Genomic DNA, 19,154 nt, shown 5'->3' with positions numbered 1-19,154 from the left:
CTGTTTGAGAATCTTTCTCAAGTTTACTTAAGTGATGATGGCAGGTCTTTGATGTGTTTTCTACTTCCCTATATTAATTCTCATCCCCTTACCTTCACTTCACCCTTCTTATGGTATGTTTGTTTAGATACATGACCCATTAGGATTATTGCTTGCTAGTATGCCTATTTGTGTACTTTCTTTGAAACCTTTGATTCTTAAACCATGTATGCATGACCTTTAGGAGATAGACAACATTTCCATGATCTTATTTTGATGAGATGTTGCTGCCCATTCTTGTTTGATAACTTTTTGCTTGCTCTAGTTATAGTCATAGCTTGTTTAAGCTTTGTCTCCCTCTTTCATGAATAGTCTGATTAAGTAGTTGCTATTTGTTAACATGTGACCTGTTGGTGATAGTTTTTGATGTCCTAAATCATGTTTAAACTTAAGAATTCACTTTTTAGCTCTTTCTCGCTTGATTTACTTATATTGTTCCATGACTTGATATGGATTACTTTGTTCATTTTCTCTTTCTTTGTTCCGTGACTTGATATGGATTACTAGTGTTTATCTTTTCTTTTCTTCCATGACTTGATATGGATTACTTTGTTCATTTTCTATTTCTTTGTTCCATGATTTGATATGGATTAATATTTTTTATCTTTTCTTTTCTTTCTTTCATGACTTGATATGGAATACTAGTGTTTATCTTTTCTTTTCTTCCATGACTTGATATGGATTACTTTGTTCATTTTCTATTTCTTTGATCCATGACTTGATATGGATTACTATTGTTTATATTTTATTTTCTTCCATGAATTGATATGTTATTTCTTCTCTTTTCCTCCCATAACTTGATGTGGCTTACTTTGTGGACTTATTTCTACTTTCGCCATGACTTGACAGGATTTATCTTCTTCTTCTATCACTTTCCCTTGTGTGGATAACATGTTCCCTATAGGATGTCTTTGGTTGTTTATTGGGTAATATTAAAATAAAATAGATTTTAGGTTTGTGAACCAAGCATGACAACATTAGGTACACCCCTTGGATCCTTAACAACAGGTCAATCTTTGCATGCTAATTTAGATAGAAGTTTCCTTGATCCTAACTTTAGGACCAACACTTCAAGCCAACATTAGGGTTCTCTATAGAATTCCCTTAGATATTCATTTTCTATTTTGGTTGATAAGTTGACTCTAGTGAATCAAGGTCAAGGTGGTGAATTCAGAGTTGATGAGAATGGTGTTTTGAAATTTGGTAATCGGGTGTGTATTCCGGATGTTACCGAACTTAAGAAGAGTATTCTTGAGGAAGGACATCGTAGTGGCCTGAGTATTCATCCTGGGGCTACGAAGATGTATCATGATTTGAAAAAGTTATTTTGGTGGCCGGGAATGAAAAGAGAAATTGCGAGTTTTGTTTATTCTTGTTTGACTTGTCAGAAGTCAAAGATTGAGCATCAGAAGCCGTCTGGGCTAATGCAACCGTTGGCTATTCCAGAGTGGAAGTGGGATAGTATCAGTATGGATTTTGTTTCTGGTTTACCGAGGACAATTAAAAATTTTGAAGCTATTTGGGTGATTGTTGACAGATTGACAAAATCGGCTCATTTCATTCCGATTAGAATGGATTATCCGTTAGAGAGATTAGCTGAGTTGTATATTGAGAAATTGTAAGTTTGCATGGTATTCCGTCGAGTATTGTTTCGGACAGAGATCCTAGATTTACATCGAAGTTCTGGGAAGGTTTGCAGAGGGCTTTGGGAACTAAGCTGAGATTGAGTTCTGCATATCATCCGCAGACTGATGGTCAGACTGAGAGGACGATTCAGTCACTAGAGGATCTTTTGAGGGCTTGTGTTTTGGAAAAGGGAGGTGCTTGGGATTGTTATTTATCTTTGATTGAGTTTACCTACAACAATAGTTTTCATTCGAGCATTGGTATGGCACCGTTTGAAGCTTTGTATGGTAGGAGATGTCGGACACCTTTATGTTGGTATGAGTCCGGTGAGAGTGCTGTGGTTGGACCGGAGATTGTGCAACAAACTACGGAAAAGATTAAGATGATTCAGGAGAAGATGAGGATTGCTCAGAGTCGTCAGAAGAGTTATCACGTCAAGAGGAGGAAGTCACTTGAGTTTCAAGAGGGAGATCATGTGTTTCTTCGTGTTACTCCGATAACTGGGGTTGGTCGAGCTTTGAAGTCGAAGAAGTTGACACCTCGATTTATTGGTCCTTATTAGATTTTGGAGAGGATAGGGGAGGTAGCCTATCGTATCGCTATACCGCCGTCACTTGCGAATTTGCATGAGGTTTTTCATGTGTCTCAGTTGAGGAGGTACATTCCTGATCCGTCGCATGTGGTCCAAGTAGATGATGTACAGGTGAGAGATAACCTAACTGTTGAAACATCACCTATGAGGATCGAGGATCGAGAGTTGAAGCAGTTGCGGGGTAAAGAGATTGCTTTGGTAAAGGTAGCTTGGGGAGGACCAGCAGGTGGCAATGTGACTTGGGAACTTGAGAGTCAGATGAAGGAGTCTTATCCAGAGTTATTCGCTTGAGGTATGTTTTCGAGGACGAAAACTCTTTTAGTGGGGGAGAGTTGTAACACCCCGATAAAATATGATAATTATTTAATTTAAGTTAATAGTATATTTATTAATTTAATTAAATAATTGGAATATTATTGGATTATTATTATTGGAATAATAAAGTTGGAATATATATAAAGAGTTCCATTTGGTAAAAAGGGTTTTTCACGTGAAAACCAGAAAAGCGATAGAAAGTGAGAAAAGGGCAAAGAGGAAGAGCAAGAGAACAAGGGTTGAAGAAGGGAAAAAACTTGAAGTTAAAGGATTGTCGGATTAACTCAGGTAAGGGGGGTTTATCGTTGTTTAATGGGTATTATGGGTTAACATGTAATGGGTAGTAATAAGCCATTGAATTGACCCTAATTTGGATGATGAATGTTGCAAATTGTGATGACCAAATAACGTTAAAAGCTGTGATTGAATCTATAGTTGGGTGAGTCGTAGTTTTCTGGATGTGTAGCTTTTTACGGAATCGAAATCGGAGGTCCGGAAGTCCTCCGACGGCGAAAAATGCGGGGGATTCTGCATTCTGTTCGTGTTAGCGCAGGAACAGCTTTCTGTCTTGCGTTAACCGGTTAACCCAGGGTGTTAACCGGTTAACACTGTTATGAATTATGATAAATTGATGTCTGTCTTGCGTTAACCGGTTAACCCAGGGCGTTAACCGGTTAACACTGTTAAAATGTGCCAGGAAGCGTGTTCTGTTTTGCGTTAACCGGTTAACCCAGGGCGTTAACCGGTTAACACTGTTGGAAAAGTGAAAATTTGATATTCAAATATTGTGTACATATTTGACGTTTGGCCTATATCGGTGTATGATGTAGTAGGGATCATTTCCCGTTGTTTTGAGCAGTATAGGTATTAGTAGAGTGTGCTAATACTGTGATTTATTATTTGGCATGATATGAATATGATTCTGTGATAAATATGCTGATGATGTATGATGGTATGCATAATGGTGTGAATATATCTATTATGTATGCAATTGTGGATGGACTGTTTATGGCTTAGAGTGTGAGCATATGTCCATTGTGGATTGTTGTTGATGGTTGCATGCTAGGTGATTTAGCGTGCATAGTATGGCCTTTATGGTGGTAGCTAATTCCCATGGTGAGGAATTAGTGAGTGAGTTATTATGGATTGTTGTGATGTTTGCATGCTAGGTGATTTAGCGTGCATAGCATAGCCCTTGGGGTGGTAGCTAATTCCCATGGTGAGGAATTAGTGAGTGAGTCACTAGGTCTCAAATGAGTGGGACTAGTGAGCTTGGTAGCCGTATCTGGGTTTGATCGGTGAGGTTGAACTATGTGTTCACGAATAGTCGGTACCGCATGCATGGAGTCTCATTGCATAATATATGTATGGCGTATAATATGAATGGATGTATTCCAATATTATACGTGTGTTTTGTGTTGGGTTGAGTATGATTATGATTTTGAGTTGATGTTGCCGTTGCTGAATGTGTGATCTGATTTGGGTGATGAAATGTGTTAATTTACTTAGCATTACATGATATTTTATAATGCTTATTATATCGATTGAGGAACTCACCCTTACAACTATGTTTCAGGTAACGAGCAGTGATTGAGTAGAAGCTAGTGCTTGGAGTCTAGTGTAGTTCTTTAGTGGGTCATGCTCTGGTAGATGTAACATCGGGACGGGATGTTTTACTTTGTTTTCATTTTGGTTGTTGAACAACTTTACATGTAATGTGTTACATGGTTTGCATGATTGATTAGATCTCTATCCGCTGCGAATTGTGCAATATTTTATTTTGATTGTTAAATGAGCATGACAAACTATTTTGGTGAATGGTGTGAAGTGTCAAGTGTGACACCCTGAAATTGCATATCTACTCTGATTTATATTTGTTGTTTTAATTATTATTGGGGTATTTTAGAAGGGTGTTACATTATGAACTATTCTTTATGCCATGCCTTTTGCTCTATTCTTTATTGATGGCCTTGATTGGTGTCTTAAGATATTTAAGCTTGATACATGGTAGTGACTTTGTTCATATGCCTGCTTAGTGTATATTGTTAATCCATGACATTTCTAGAATGATACTTGTGCTTATGTTTAAATCTAAGGGAAAGGGATTATAGTTGACTTATTGTCATGTGCATATTCGTTGTGTGTGTTTGTAGCTTCCTTTACCCATCTTGCGCCCTTTAGCCCCTTCTAAACCCTAGTCTAATCTTAGGATTTTTCAAACTTGAACTTATTTCATAAAAAAAACCTTGACTTTAGGTCATTGAATTTTCAAACTTTCTTTCTTCATAAATGCTTCAAAAAACTTTAAGTATATCAAACTCTTTATATAAGACTAAAACACACAAATCTCATTCAAAACTTTTGCGACTTGGCTTATTCATTTTTAAACTCTTTCTCAAAATAGACTAGACATGAATCATCTTTATAGTTGAGATATAAATCTCATATCCCATAGTAATGATTGAAATTTATGTTGATTCTTTTCCATAAGAAGGAGTTAGTGGCATACTTGTAGATTCTATATCCAAGTTGGAGCCCTTCTTTGATAATGATGCAAAGATCCATCTTATCATATATGTGGTGGTTTAGATGAGTATTCTCCTTAAGATGATAACTTGTATCTTCTTCTAAAATCAACTAAACAAACCCTTTTGTTATTTATACCCCGAACTACGGGACTTTGATCTTTCATTGGTACGTAGGCACAAGACTTTATGTCTTATCAAATCAAAAAAGAAATATAACACACTTCTCATCTCCCCAATCTTTAGAAAACAACAATAACCAAAGAAAAATATCTCAATAGGTTCCTATAGGATACTATAGATGATTAGGGTGCTAGTACCTTCCCTTTTCATAACAAACCGTCGGGCCTTCAATCTCTTTATTGCACTGCTTTGCATTGCATATTTATGGGATATTGGATCTTTTCCCCTTCCCTTAGATAAATTAAAGTTTGGTGGTGACATTTTGTTTTGCAAGTCAAGTCAACCTAATATCTTGGTCTCCGATTTCACCATGACATAAATGGGGAATTTACTAGGGACATCCCCAAGAGGGTTAAACCTATCTTGTATATATTTTTGTTATTATATTGTTTTCTATATTTGTTTGAGTTTCTTTTGGTGATTCATATGTGGTGAGATATGTCCTAACCCAAAATTGAGTACCTAAATAAGATAGGAGGGTGGTATAGTCGAGAAAGCTTGGGTGGAGTAATCCCGAATAAGCTGACTTGAGAATCCCACACTCAGTAGAAGCCCTTTTGAGGGTAGTCTTTGTTAAACGAGTAATCGTGAAAGCATTGCTACTTTCGACCTGGGAGCCTAAGAAACTGAGGAATTTAGTATCCCTTTATCCCACTTGGCCTTTTAGGACGTAGTGCGATGGCTATGAAGGTGTAAACCTAAAATAGTTTATACATGATGCTACACTCAGACGAGAATCTCTTGAGAATATTATTGATTCCCGAGTAATTGGTGTGCTAGTAATATCCCAAAGATGGATCAATGACTTTGGGGACCTTCTTAGATCCTTGTTCTACAGGTAAAAAAAACCTTAGTACATAGCTTTTGGGATAGTTGAACCCATGACTCCATGCTCATGACGTCAAACCTTTGAACCCCATATGTTTGTGTTCTTGTTTGTGCATCCATACATTGATGCATTCATTCATCATTTTTAACCAAGTTTTCAAGGAAATTATAAACACTTGTTACAAATATCACATGAACTTTTTTACCATGGATTTTGGAAGAAGAAGAACTCAAAAGTACACTTTCAAGAGTCCTAAGCTATAAGATCTAAGAGAACTAGTGGATTTGGTTATTGATCCAATTGGTTTCAATGATAGATATGGGAGACTTCTATCACTATTGAAGACCAAAATGATAGATGGAATTCTTACTACACTAGTCTAGTTCTATGATCAATTTTAACATTGCTTCACCTTTCTAGATTACCAACTTATGCCCACACTAGAGGAGTATTCCTATTTATGATCAGATCCGATTTTCTGGATTGGAGGAGATTCCTAAGGATAAAGTTATTTCTGAAGCTACTCATTGTAAGATGTCTGAGATTAAAGATCATATGACCACCAAGGGAGGTATTCTTGGGTTTCCAGCTAAGTTTCTTACGGATAAAGCTCGTTACTTTGCTAGTATGAAGAGCATGGATGCTTTCGATGCTATTTTTACCTTGCTCATTTATGGATTATTCCTCTTTCCTAATATTGAAAACTTTGTTGACATTAATTCTAGTAAGATATTCTTGATTGAAATCGAGTTCCCACTCTACTTGCAGATACCTATCATTCCATTCATCTCAGAAACTCTTATAATGGGGAGATGATTATATGATGTGTGACTTTGCCTTACAAGTGACTTATTTCTCACTTGCCTCTGTGTACTTATTTTTGGGATCTTAAGGATGGTATTTTATGGTCACAAGAGATTATGTCTCTTATACATTCTGATATTGAGTGGTATGGTCATGCTTACAATGAAGTGAAGATCATTGACAGATGTGGAGAGTTTCCTAATGTGCCTCTTCTTGGTACAAAAGGAGGTATCATCTACAACTCGATTTTGGCTCGTTGTCGGCTTCAATATCATATGAAAGATAAACCAAGCAATATCCTTTTAGAAGGCTTATTCTTTAAATAAGGTGAAGATAATGAAGCACTTAAGGAGAAGATTGTGCATGTTTGGCGTCATGTCCATAAGAAGGGGAGAAAAGTTCTAAGGAAGCCAAATTATGTTTCTTTGGAGCCATATCTTCAGCGGGTACAAGCTAGGGCTATCAAGTTGAAGATTCCTTATCCTCTCCATGAACCTTGTCTACTCTTATTTTCATGACTGATGCGGAGAAACTTCAGATTGCTTTGACCAAGGTTCAACGAGAAGGGGATGCTTGGAAGAACAAATACCAGTTTCTCAACAATAAGAATGAAGAACTCCAAAAGCATTTGAAGAAGAAGAATGAAGAGGAGCTTGCCAGCAAGAAGAGAAAGGTGCAAGAGGATTTATTTTCCTTTAGCATTCAGCCAGATACTCCTCCCAGCTCAGCTGCTTGGAAGTTGATTGTTGACAATATCGTGATTGAGAAGACTCAGATGGAAGACCAGATCAAGGAGCTCAACATGAAGCTGCAACGAGGGACTGAATCTTTTTCTCATGGGATACCCTAGGACTCTTAGATTCTAGCTTTTATTATTTTCTATTTTTTTAAGAACTTTTGAAAGTTGAAACTTTTGATTCGTATTGTTTTCACTTATTAATGAAATGAGATTCTTTTGGCTATTTCAAAAATGTTATCCTTTATAATGTTTGCAATAATTATTAAAATTTACTTGAAAAAAAACATTTTCATTAGCACATCATGCATCATGCAAGCTTTTGGCATCATAGGAAACTCATTCGTGTCTTTTGTCTCTGTTAGTCAAACTGTATCATCTATACAATACTCGGGTGGATCGACAAAGAAGGATGGATCAACTCGAGTAAGAAAACCAGAAGCTCCTAGAAGAAGTGAACACTCTGAAAGAAAGCTTGGAAAAACTCTCCAACATGATGAAAGCGTTGGTGGCTGTTGAGAATCACCCATGACCTAATTCTCAAAAGACTATTCAAAGAATCATGATCTCCGAGGTCGTGTCTACACCTGTTTCTATGGCACCCATCAGTGCTCCTCAGTACCATATGCCCTCCGGTTTTCCTTGGGGAATTCCTCTTAATTATATGCCAGTAGGGTATCTTCCATAGGCTACCGAAGCTCCAGTTGTTACTGTAGCGGTAAATTCATGACCATCAAGCTATTGATAAACTTGACGTCAATAAAACTAGAATCTCCACCGTGCTTTTATTGTTTCGAAAGAAAAAGGGAAAAGTACGAACAAAACCCAAAGATAAGAAGTTTTCAAATCAAAACCTAATAAAATGCCAGAGATTACAGGTAAGGGGTTGGTTACACTGAGGGAAGGTGTTAGCATCCAAAGTGTCATAGGTACTCCTAGGGAGCCCTTTTTATGTGTGCATATGTTTTGGTATAAAAGATATTTGAGAAAAAATAGAGTTTGGGGTGAGAAAAGAATTCATTGATTATATTTTTGTGTTTGACAAGACCTTTCGTCTCGTGCCTACGTACCAACATAAAAATGAGGGATAAAAACCTTGTAGTTCGTGGTAAAAATTTCAAATAAGTTGGCGAGTTTCTTTTAATAAAGGTTTAATAAGATATGGCACAAAGGGCCAAAAATTTGGATGGGGTTATTAGTTCTTTTTGTCTTTTGAAATTTAAGTCAATATGGTTAAGTTTATTTACAAATTTGATTTAAGAAGGAGTTTGAAAATTCAACGGCATAAGGCCAAAGTTTTTAATCATTAAATAATGTCTAAGTTTGAAATCACAAGCAAAGAAAAGTTTTTGAAAAGAGGGAGAGATTTTGAAATTTAAGAAATGGGAGGAGATGAAGAGGCTATCCTAAGCACAAATTTAAAAGTTAAGAGTTGAAAAGATATGACCAATGGGATGCAATCCAACACACAAGAATGTCATATAGAAACCCATTTTCCTTTGGACTTTAATCAAGCAATGATCAACAAGCAGTGAACAATATCCAGACATCATAAAAATCAAGGCATCAAATAAAGATGGCCACATCCAAGCAAGCATTCCAATAACTAGTAGTGTTCATTGTCTTCCAATGTACTAGATGAAATATTCCTTGATCAACTTAGAACAAAACATCATACACAAGATAAAAATAACAATTAAGCATAAAGATAAAGTAGCATATGAATCCAAGAAATTCTCAGGTCTTTCATCAGAAGAAAGCACAGTTCAAAGATACCTCAGTCCCAAATGTTGGCATTGGCCAAGTCCTTTAGCATAGGGAAAGCTGCATAATCCTAAGTCCAAAAGCTCAGATCAAATTCCAACAATCATCCAAATGTTTTTTAGGGTTTTTGTTAATATTAGGTGTCTTAAGGTTCTAAGACCACAAACAAAATCAAAACACACAAACAAATATATACAATCACAAGATATGGCTCAAATAAGAAAAATGAAAAGGACTGAAACATAAACAAGTTATATGAAATGTAAATGGCAATGAATGATAAATTACTGAAAGGTAAATTGCATAAAGTAAATGACTTAAAAGCAAAAGCACAATGAATAAGAGTTAGTTAAATGTTAGTCAAAATTTAATGGTGTTAGAGGTGATTTTTAATTGATTAAGTCATTCTTTGGAGAACACTCAACCATTCATTCACAAGTATGAATCCTTAAACCAAGACATCTTCCATGAGAAGGGCTTCAACTTGGATAATTCAACAAGTATGCCACTAGCTCTCATGAAAGGAAAAAAGGTCAAGTCTTCACACAATGCCATGATGAATGGGATACTTACAATCTCACTTACTAGAATGTTATGTCTTGAGGGTCAAATTTAGCTCTATGTTAAGCAATCGTAATTGGACTTATGTAGAAGTCACAGCTATCTGAGGCCGGGAAATAAAAATGTATGTGTTAATGCATGTTAGAGATTTGGTACAAGGAACCACACTCCTAAAACATACCACACACTAAAAAAAGGGAGAGACCTATCTCAGTCATACTTGTATTGATTCATCCGACACAAGGTCATTGATGAATCAATTGGCCTTTAGACATTACATATTTCATTGGTCAAATGGGGTAATGGGAAAAAATAGGGATGAAGGTGAAGAGGTATGGGAAGATAGAAACACAAATTGATCATGAGAGGAATTTCATCAAATCAAAACCATCCATTCATTTTGGGAGATGAAATGTACATTTCATCAATCCCCTAAATTCAATGGTTTTTATCCAACAAAAAGTCAAATCAATCATGACCAAAGCCCAAACAGAAAGTAAAACTTCACAAGACCATAAAAATGTCTCAACAATATTTTTAAATATTTAATCAATTAAAAACAACATTAAAAATGAGTTAAAATACATTTTAATTTGGTCAAAACCTAAAATCCCTTCAAAACCCAAATAAATAGCCAGGGGATTTATCCTAGGTCAAACAAGGTCAAAGGACCTTAGACAAAACAAATCACAATTTTTAAAAAGTCATAAGTATTTTTAAATAATTAAAAATATGCATAAAAACATTTAATTCATGGAAAATACCAAAATTAGTCCAAAAAATAATTTTAATTCAGATTATGGAATAGAAAAATATTTAAATATTTTTGGTGAAAGTCTCATATTTTTTGGATTAAAAATGGATTTATCATGAAATAAACAAAATAAGGCAATTAAATGAAAAATCGGAAAATACAAAAAAAACAAGGGCGATCAGATCTCCCTCATTAATTAGGTGGTCGATCTGATGGCCAAACGCGCGCTTCACACCATACAACTTAGTCAATGCGTCATAGGGATGGTAATCACAAGGAGCGGTGAAGATTAAAATATTTCAAATGAATGAGAAGGTTGGGAGAGTGCCAACGCACCCCCGGAGCTAGGGCTCCGGTCATCTTCTTCGGTGGACCTCACGGACTGGTCCACCACCAATCTTCACTAAAATAAAAAGTGAATATACTAATTTGAAGAGAAAAACGCCAGGAATCCAAGTCTGCCCTCAAAATTCTTCAATTCTCACTATATTAAAAGATACGTGGAATTGAAAATTAAGGAGTATGAACTCAGTTGCTTCGATTTGACCTCAAAACAACTCAACCTTGTTGCCTACATTGGTATGACTTCAGCCAACCAAAAATTAATTGAAATTATGGAGAATTGAGAGAGAATCAAAGAGAGAAAGATTGGCAAATTTCACCTTCTATTTGAAGTGATGAAGCTCGACCTGGATCTCAATTGGCTTGGGCTTGCTTCCACTTGATTGGAGGAGGTGAAATGTGAGCTCTAATGGCTTGGATTCTTGGAGTTTCAACTTCAAACCAGAAGTGAAATTGAAACTCAATTTTCAAATGAAAACCTTCAAGATTATCCTTTAATAGAGGTGAGAAGGTTGCAGGAGCAAAGATTGGGCAAGGTCTTCTTCATTATGAGCAATAAGGTGTGTATTTATAGGCTTGGAAAATGATTTTCACACACTTCCATTCAAATTCCAAAAATAATTCAAGTGTGCATGCCTGCATGGGCGTGTGATAGGCCCATGATATGATGTCAAAAGGTCCCAAAATGATCATGAATCATACTAAAAGCCTAACATGAAGCCATGCATTTGTGATTGAGAAGTGGTCATGAGATTCATCCAAATGGAACCATGAAGAGTAACCATGCGAAAGTCATTCAAACCTTGTCCAAATGAAGTGATTTTGGACTTTTTGGAAAGGTGAGATCAAGGGGAACAACTTTCATGATACAATCAAATATGCTTGGTGATATCTCCCAATCCAAACCCAATGAATGAGAGGTAAGGAGATTGCCAAGGTGTGATCTCAAAGCCAATGCATATGATGAGATAACATGAGGGATCTTAGGGTCAAAATTGAGGTCTTACAGTTACCACTGTGATGACTGTGCCATATCCCACGGTACACACTACTCCTTACAATGAAGAACCTATATTCCACACCGCTCCAAGTGAAGGTGTTGGAATGGATGACAGAATGGACGAGTTTCAAGATCGATTCTCGGAAACGCAAAAGGAAATCAAAGCCCTCAGAGGGAAAGACTTATTTGGCAAGAATGCTTCTAATCTTTGCTTAATTCCCAAAGTTAAGATTATGCACAAATTAAAGGTGTCAGACTTTGAGAAGTACAAAGGAAGTTATTGCCTTTAAAGTTATCTGGTAATGTATGCTCACAAGATGTCGACCCAGAAAGGTAATGATCAACTATTAGTCCATTACTTTCAGGATATCTTAACTTGTGTCGTCCTCAAGTGGTACATGAGTTTGGACAGTGCACAAATCCGTAGTTTTAATGACTTTGGAGAATATTTTATCATACAATATAAATATAATGTAGACATGGCTCCAGACAGGTGTAGCATTAAATTTTTTGAGATTAAGCTATCGATTAACTTAACTCACAAAGCAAGACTCACCATCGCGCTTTTATTGTTTCCAACGGAAAAGGGAAAAAGTATGAACAAAAGAAGTTTTTAAAACAAAACTAATAAAAGAGATAAGGGTTCGGGAGTTAGTTATGCAAAGGGAAGGTGTTACCACCCTAAACATTCATGGTACTCCAAGGGAACCTCTTTGAAAATGTGTACATTTTGGTTTGAAAAGGGTGTTGTTTGCAAAAGATTGGAGAGATAGGGAAAGAAGTATATTTTTCTTATTGTTTGTATTTGTGAAGACTTTTGAAGTCTCATGCCTACATACCAATAAAGTGCAATGGAGGATCAAAACCTCGTAGTTGGTGGTAAAAATAACAAATATGTTTGTTTTGATTCATTCATTTTTATGGAAAGACATTTTGTCATGTTAAGGAGAATACTCGACTAGTCGCCCAAAAGTATGAGAACTTTGCATCATCATGAAAAGGACTCAAACTTGGATAAGGATCAACAAGTATGCCACTAGCCCTCTTAGATGGAAAATAATAATCATCAATACTATGGAGATAGGAGAATTATATCTCAACATTGAAAATGACTTATGCCTAATGCCTTGAGAAAAGTTTCAAAAGGAAAAGTGCACAAAGGGCACAAAAATGATTTGAATGAGTTATGCAATTTTTTGAAGTCTTTTGAAATTGGTCTTAATATGCTTAAGATGAATTGGAATTTATTAAGGAAAAACTTTTGAAAATCACTTGACAAAAGTCAAGGTTTATTGAAAAAGTGGTTCAAGTTAACAAAACAAGAAGGTTTTGAAAAAGAGAGAAGATTTGAAAATTAAAGAAGGGGGGAGAAGAAGAGACTATTCTAAAGCCTACATCAAAATCTAGGGAGGGAAGATCTAACCAAGAAATAGCAAGCTTTATAACATAAGTCAAGCAAGAACTTCCTCCTTTGGATTAAGCCTCAAGCAAGTCAAAATAAGCAAATAATAATTCGTGTATCGGATGAAAGCAAAATAACCATGCAAAGTCTTCAAAAGAAATCCAAACTCAAAGGTACCAGATAAGTTCTAAGGTCTTAAATCACAAGTCCCAGAGCAAAGGTTAAGATCCTAATTCTAAGTCCATAACTCCACAATGATGTCAACGATAGTAACCACAATCCATGGATCAGGATAACCAAGTTTCTCTTTTAGGTTTTTTCTTTATTAATGTCTTCTTTACAATGATATAAAAATAAAGTCCAAATGGACAAAGAACAAATGACAAAGTTACAAATAATATGATATGGGATGCTAACATAAAGTATAAAGTAAATGGCATAAAGATAAAAAGCATAAAGTAAATGACATAAAATAAAAGCATAAAGTAAATGACATTTGAAGTAAAAGTTAATATAATAAAATGTTAGTTAAGGATGTTAGTAATCAAATATGAAAGATGGTTTCGTCATTTTTTGGAGAACACTCAACTATCCATTCACAAACATGAAAATATGAACCTATACATCATTTATGAGAAGGGCTCCAACTTGGATAAAATCAACAAAAATGCCACTAGCTCTCACAAACTTAAAAGGAGCAACATTTTCACACAATACCATGAGGAGTATGAGACTTACAATCCGACTTATAAAAATGCCTTTGCTTTTGGGATAAATTTAATGCTATGTTAAGCAATCGTAATTGGACTTATGTAGAAGTTACAACTATTTGAGGCCAGTCAATAATAATGTTTGTGTTAATACATGCTAGATAAATGATATGTAAATCATTCTTGTAAAGTTATGCCACACAAAAAAGAAATAAAGGGGATGATCAAGCACAATGGTTAGGAGGATGGTCAATTACTTCAATCCACACTTCATGAGACTGATGACAAACTTATGCATCAATCCAGAGTACCTTAACTGATCCATGATCACTTAGAAGGTAGATTTGAAATGATGAAAGTTCATTAATTACCAATCCATACATCATGAACAAGATGGACACAAACCATCCAATTGATCAAAGGAAAACGAAGGAGATGAAGAAGAAAGAAACAAGAGAAGTCACACCCAAATTGGACCAAAAGTTTGATCAAGTAGTCATCAAAATCAATCATCCATTTTGGTGGATTAGGTTTTTCACCCCATCAACACCCAAGATCCATTGATTTTGATGAGACTTGAAGTCCAAATTTTTACTTAAAGTCTCATCCAACTCAATGGATCTTGGGTGTTGATGGGGTAAAAACTCTAATCCACCAAAATGGATGATTGATTTTGATGATGACTTGATCAAATTTTTGATCCAATTTGGGTGTGACCTCTCTTGTCCCCTTCTAATTCATCTCTTTATTTTCCCTTTGATCAATTGGATGACTTGTGTCCATCATGTTTATGATGTGTGTATTGGTACTTAATGATTTTCATCATTTCAAGTCTACCTTCTAAGTGACCATGAATCATTTAAGGTACTTTGGATTGATGCATAATTTTGTCCTAAGAGTCATGAAGTGTGGATTGAAGTAATGGACCATCCTCCTAGCCTTTGTGCTTGATCATCCCCTTTCTTTTTTATTTTCTTATGTGGCATGGATATATGATAATGATTCACATATCATTTCTCTAGCACGTATTACCACAAACATTGTTATTGACCGACCTCAGATAGTTGCGACTTCTACATAAGTCCAATTACGATTGCTTAACATAGAGCTAAATTTGTCCCAAAGGCAATTGTAAGACCCCAATTTTTACCCTAAGGTCCCTCATGTTATCTCATCATATGAATTGGCATTGGGATCACACCTTGGCATTCTCCTTACCCCTCATTCATTGGATTTGCATTGGGAGAGATCGGCAAGCACATTTTATTGTATCGTACTTAATTTTTCTTTATTCACTAACCAAAATACCAAAAATATGTCATTGTATAGTTTAACACTTTTGTAGGTAGTGCACATGCTCACCTATGCTCTATCAAGTTCATATTTAGGGTTTAAGACCCTCATTGCAAGGAGCTCAATCAAGAATTGGTTTACTATGGCTCTAAGTATCATATATGGATCCCATGATCTTCAAGTTGGTTTGCCTTGGAAACCCTAATTCATCTAGGTATCTTGTGTAACTTCTTCAACAAGCTTCTTCACCATTGATCAAATATTTAAACGGATGCTTCAAATTTCATCATATTATGCATATATGATCTTCCATGAGTCCCAAAAATCAAGAGGATAACAAGCTAGCAAGTTGGTTCATGGTGGTTGACTAGACGAATTCAACTGATCAAAACTGGAGTTCCCTAGACCCTATCTCCTACTATTTTTGTCATATAGAAATGATTCCAAGAGAAAAGTTACTCTAAATGACATTACAAACAACCTTCATGTTTAGGTCAAGAGCTAGTTTTGCTTGGAAAGTCATTTTGTTATGGTGAAATATTATAGGTCATTTTGTCTAAACCATAATTTGGAGGTCAACTTCCCAAGACCATAACTTGCTCAATTTTTATGAGATGAAATCTATTAAAATTTCATGGTCAAATTCAAGATGTCTAATTAAACTTTGATGTTTGGAGGAAGTGCAAATTCAACGTTTAAATGCAAGTGATATGAGGAAACGTTATAGGTCATTTTGGGCCAATACCATTGAACAAGTGATTTTCCTCAACTTATAAAATGCATAATTCCTTCATGCTAAATCCAAATAAGGTCAAACTTGTGACCAAATTGAAGGAATTTGAGATAGATACAACTTTTATGAAGGAATGTTTCTCATCTGAAGCCCATAGAAAAAGTTACTCAAGGTGGAAGAAGTGAACATATGGCTTGGTACTTAGAAATTGTTTTGATATGTTTGATTCTCCTAACTTCCACCTCAAAATTAATCATGATCCAAGCTTCAAATGGAAAAGTGTCCAACATGAAAGTTGTATCTCTTGATCTAACCTTTCCAAAAAGTCGAAATTCATCCCATTTGACAATGTATGAGTGACTTGCGCATGGGTTAAAGTTGGATGACCATTTGGCATATTTGAACTTCCACTTTCCACACACAAATGCATGGCTTGTTAACATGACTTCAACATTGCTTGCACATGATTTTGGACCCGAATGCATCATTACATGGGCCTATCACACGCTGGTGCATCCATGCAAGGCATTTTTCTATTTTTGAAAGTTTTAAAGAAGTGTTTAAATATCAAAGGCTTTGGCTATAGATAGAAGTGTCTATCATCAGAATTGAGAACCCCTGTGTGCCACTATTTTGAGATTCAAAACTCCAAGAGTCATGCTTCTTTCTTGATCAATTTCCACTCCATCGAGCATTCAGAGCAAGGCCAAGTACAATTGAGAGCAAGATCGTGTCCATCTGAACCTGCAGTGAAAGTGAATTTCTAAACTTTCCATCTCTTCGATTCTCACTCAATTATCCACTATTCTTGTTGATTTCTGGTTGTCTGAAGTCCTACCAATGTAGGCAACAAGATTGAGTTGCTTAGAGGTTAAATCGAAGCAACTCAGATCATGATCCTCAAAATTCAACTCCCTGTATCTTTCAATATACTTGGATTTAGGTAAAATTGAGGCCAGATTTGAGCTCCTAAGCATTTTTAATTTAAATTCATGTCCTCCTTTTTCATTTTGGTGATTTTTGAGGGTGCATCAGTCCGGTGAGGTCCACCGGAGAAGAAGATCGGAGCTACGGCTCCGGCGATGCATTGGCGTGTCTCCAGACCACATGATCCTCTTATTTTGTTTTACTCTTGAGCGTCCAAACTGATTACCATGCGTTTGGCACATTGACTAGGGAAAATCATGGAACGTGCGCTATGATCCACTTGATCTGCCACCTCAATTAATGAGGGAGATCAAGTGGTCCACGTATTTTTGCACTTTTTTTATTTTCATTTTAATTGACTTATTTTCATTAATTCATATTAATTTTAATATTGATCCAAAAAATATGGGACTTTCACAAAAAATTCTTAAATACTTTTTTTCTCCAAAGTACTTTGACCTTGTTTGACCTATGATAAATCTCTTGGCCATTTATTTAGTGTTTTGAAGAGTTTTTAGGATTTTGACCAACCATAATTTAATTTAATGCATTTTTTAATTGTTTAATTGCAAATAAATTGTGTTGGATTTTTATTGACTTGCCGAGTTTGACTTTTTTGTTGGGCCTTGGTCAAGGTTGATTTGACTTTCTTGGATTAAAATCATTGGAAATAGGGGATTGATGAAATGTATATTTCATCTCCCAAAATGAATGAATGATTTTAATTTCGTAAAAGTCCTCCCATGACCAATTTGTGTTGATTTCATTTCCCTTCCCTCTTCATCTTAATCACATTCTATCCCTATCCATTTCATTGACCTATGATATGTCTATAACCTAAGGCTAGTTGATTGCAAAATCAACATAAGTTTGGATGAGATTAGGTCCACCCTTTTGCCATTTTCTTTTTAGTGTGGTATGTTTTAGGAGTATGGTTGAAAATACCATATCTCTAACATGCATTAGCACTAAAATTTCTATTGCCCGACCTTAAATAGTTGTGACTTCTACATAAGTCCAATTACGATTGCTTAACATAACGCTAAATTTTGACCCAAAAGGCATAGAATTCTAGTGAGTGAGATTGTAAGTCTCCCCCATTTCATGGTATTGTGTGGAAACTTGGCCTTTTTTCCTTCCTTTGGAAGATGTCTTGGTTCAAGGATCCATGCTTATGAATAGAGGGTTGAGTGTTCTCCAAAGAATGACTTAAACAATTAAAAAGCAAAAGCAATACTAACCTTTAATCAACTAACATTTGACTAACTTTTAATTTCAAGTCATATACCTTTTGCACTTTAAATTCAAGACTTTATCATTTGCCATACCATTTATCTTGTTTACTTTTATGCCATTTTTCACTTTGCTTACTTTAGCCATATCCTGTGATTATATTGTGATTGAATATACTATTTTGTGTATTTTGTTTGTATTTATGGTCTTTAGACCTTAATGTACATAATAACAAAAAAAACTTAAAAAAAGATTTGTTTGGACTGTTGGATTTGATATGAGATATTAGACTTAGGATTAGGCAACACTCCCTATGCAAAAGGAATTGGCTAATTACAACTTTTCTGAAGCCAGTCATTGGGAACTGAACTTTCATCTGATGCAAGTATTGAGACCCCTTTTTAGTTCATCTGCTACATGGTCTTGATGAGGTTGTTACTTTGAATCTATGTCTAATGCCTATCTCCGATCCATTCAAGGAGTATGTCATCTGATACATGAGAGTTTGTGAAGAAGATCATGGAGTTGCTAAGCTTGGATGTGGATATATTTATTTGATTCCTTATTCTTCACCTTTCTATTGTGTGTATTGATATTGCTTGATTCTAAAGTCCAAGGGAAATTGGGTTTCTAAATGACATTCTTGTCTATTGGATTGCATCCCATTGGTCAGACCTTTTCAACTCTTAACTTTTAAATTTTTGCTTAGGATTAGTCTCTTCATTTCATCCCACTTATTAAATTTCAAATCTCTCCCTCCTTTTAAAACCTTCTTTGCTTGTGTTT

Source organism: Lathyrus oleraceus, chromosome 7 (assembly GCF_024323335.1).
Source record: "Lathyrus oleraceus cultivar Zhongwan6 chromosome 7, CAAS_Psat_ZW6_1.0, whole genome shotgun sequence".
Lineage (NCBI taxonomy): Eukaryota > Viridiplantae > Streptophyta > Magnoliopsida > Fabales > Fabaceae > Lathyrus > Lathyrus oleraceus.
Note: the sequence above shows the minus strand (reverse complement) of the source record.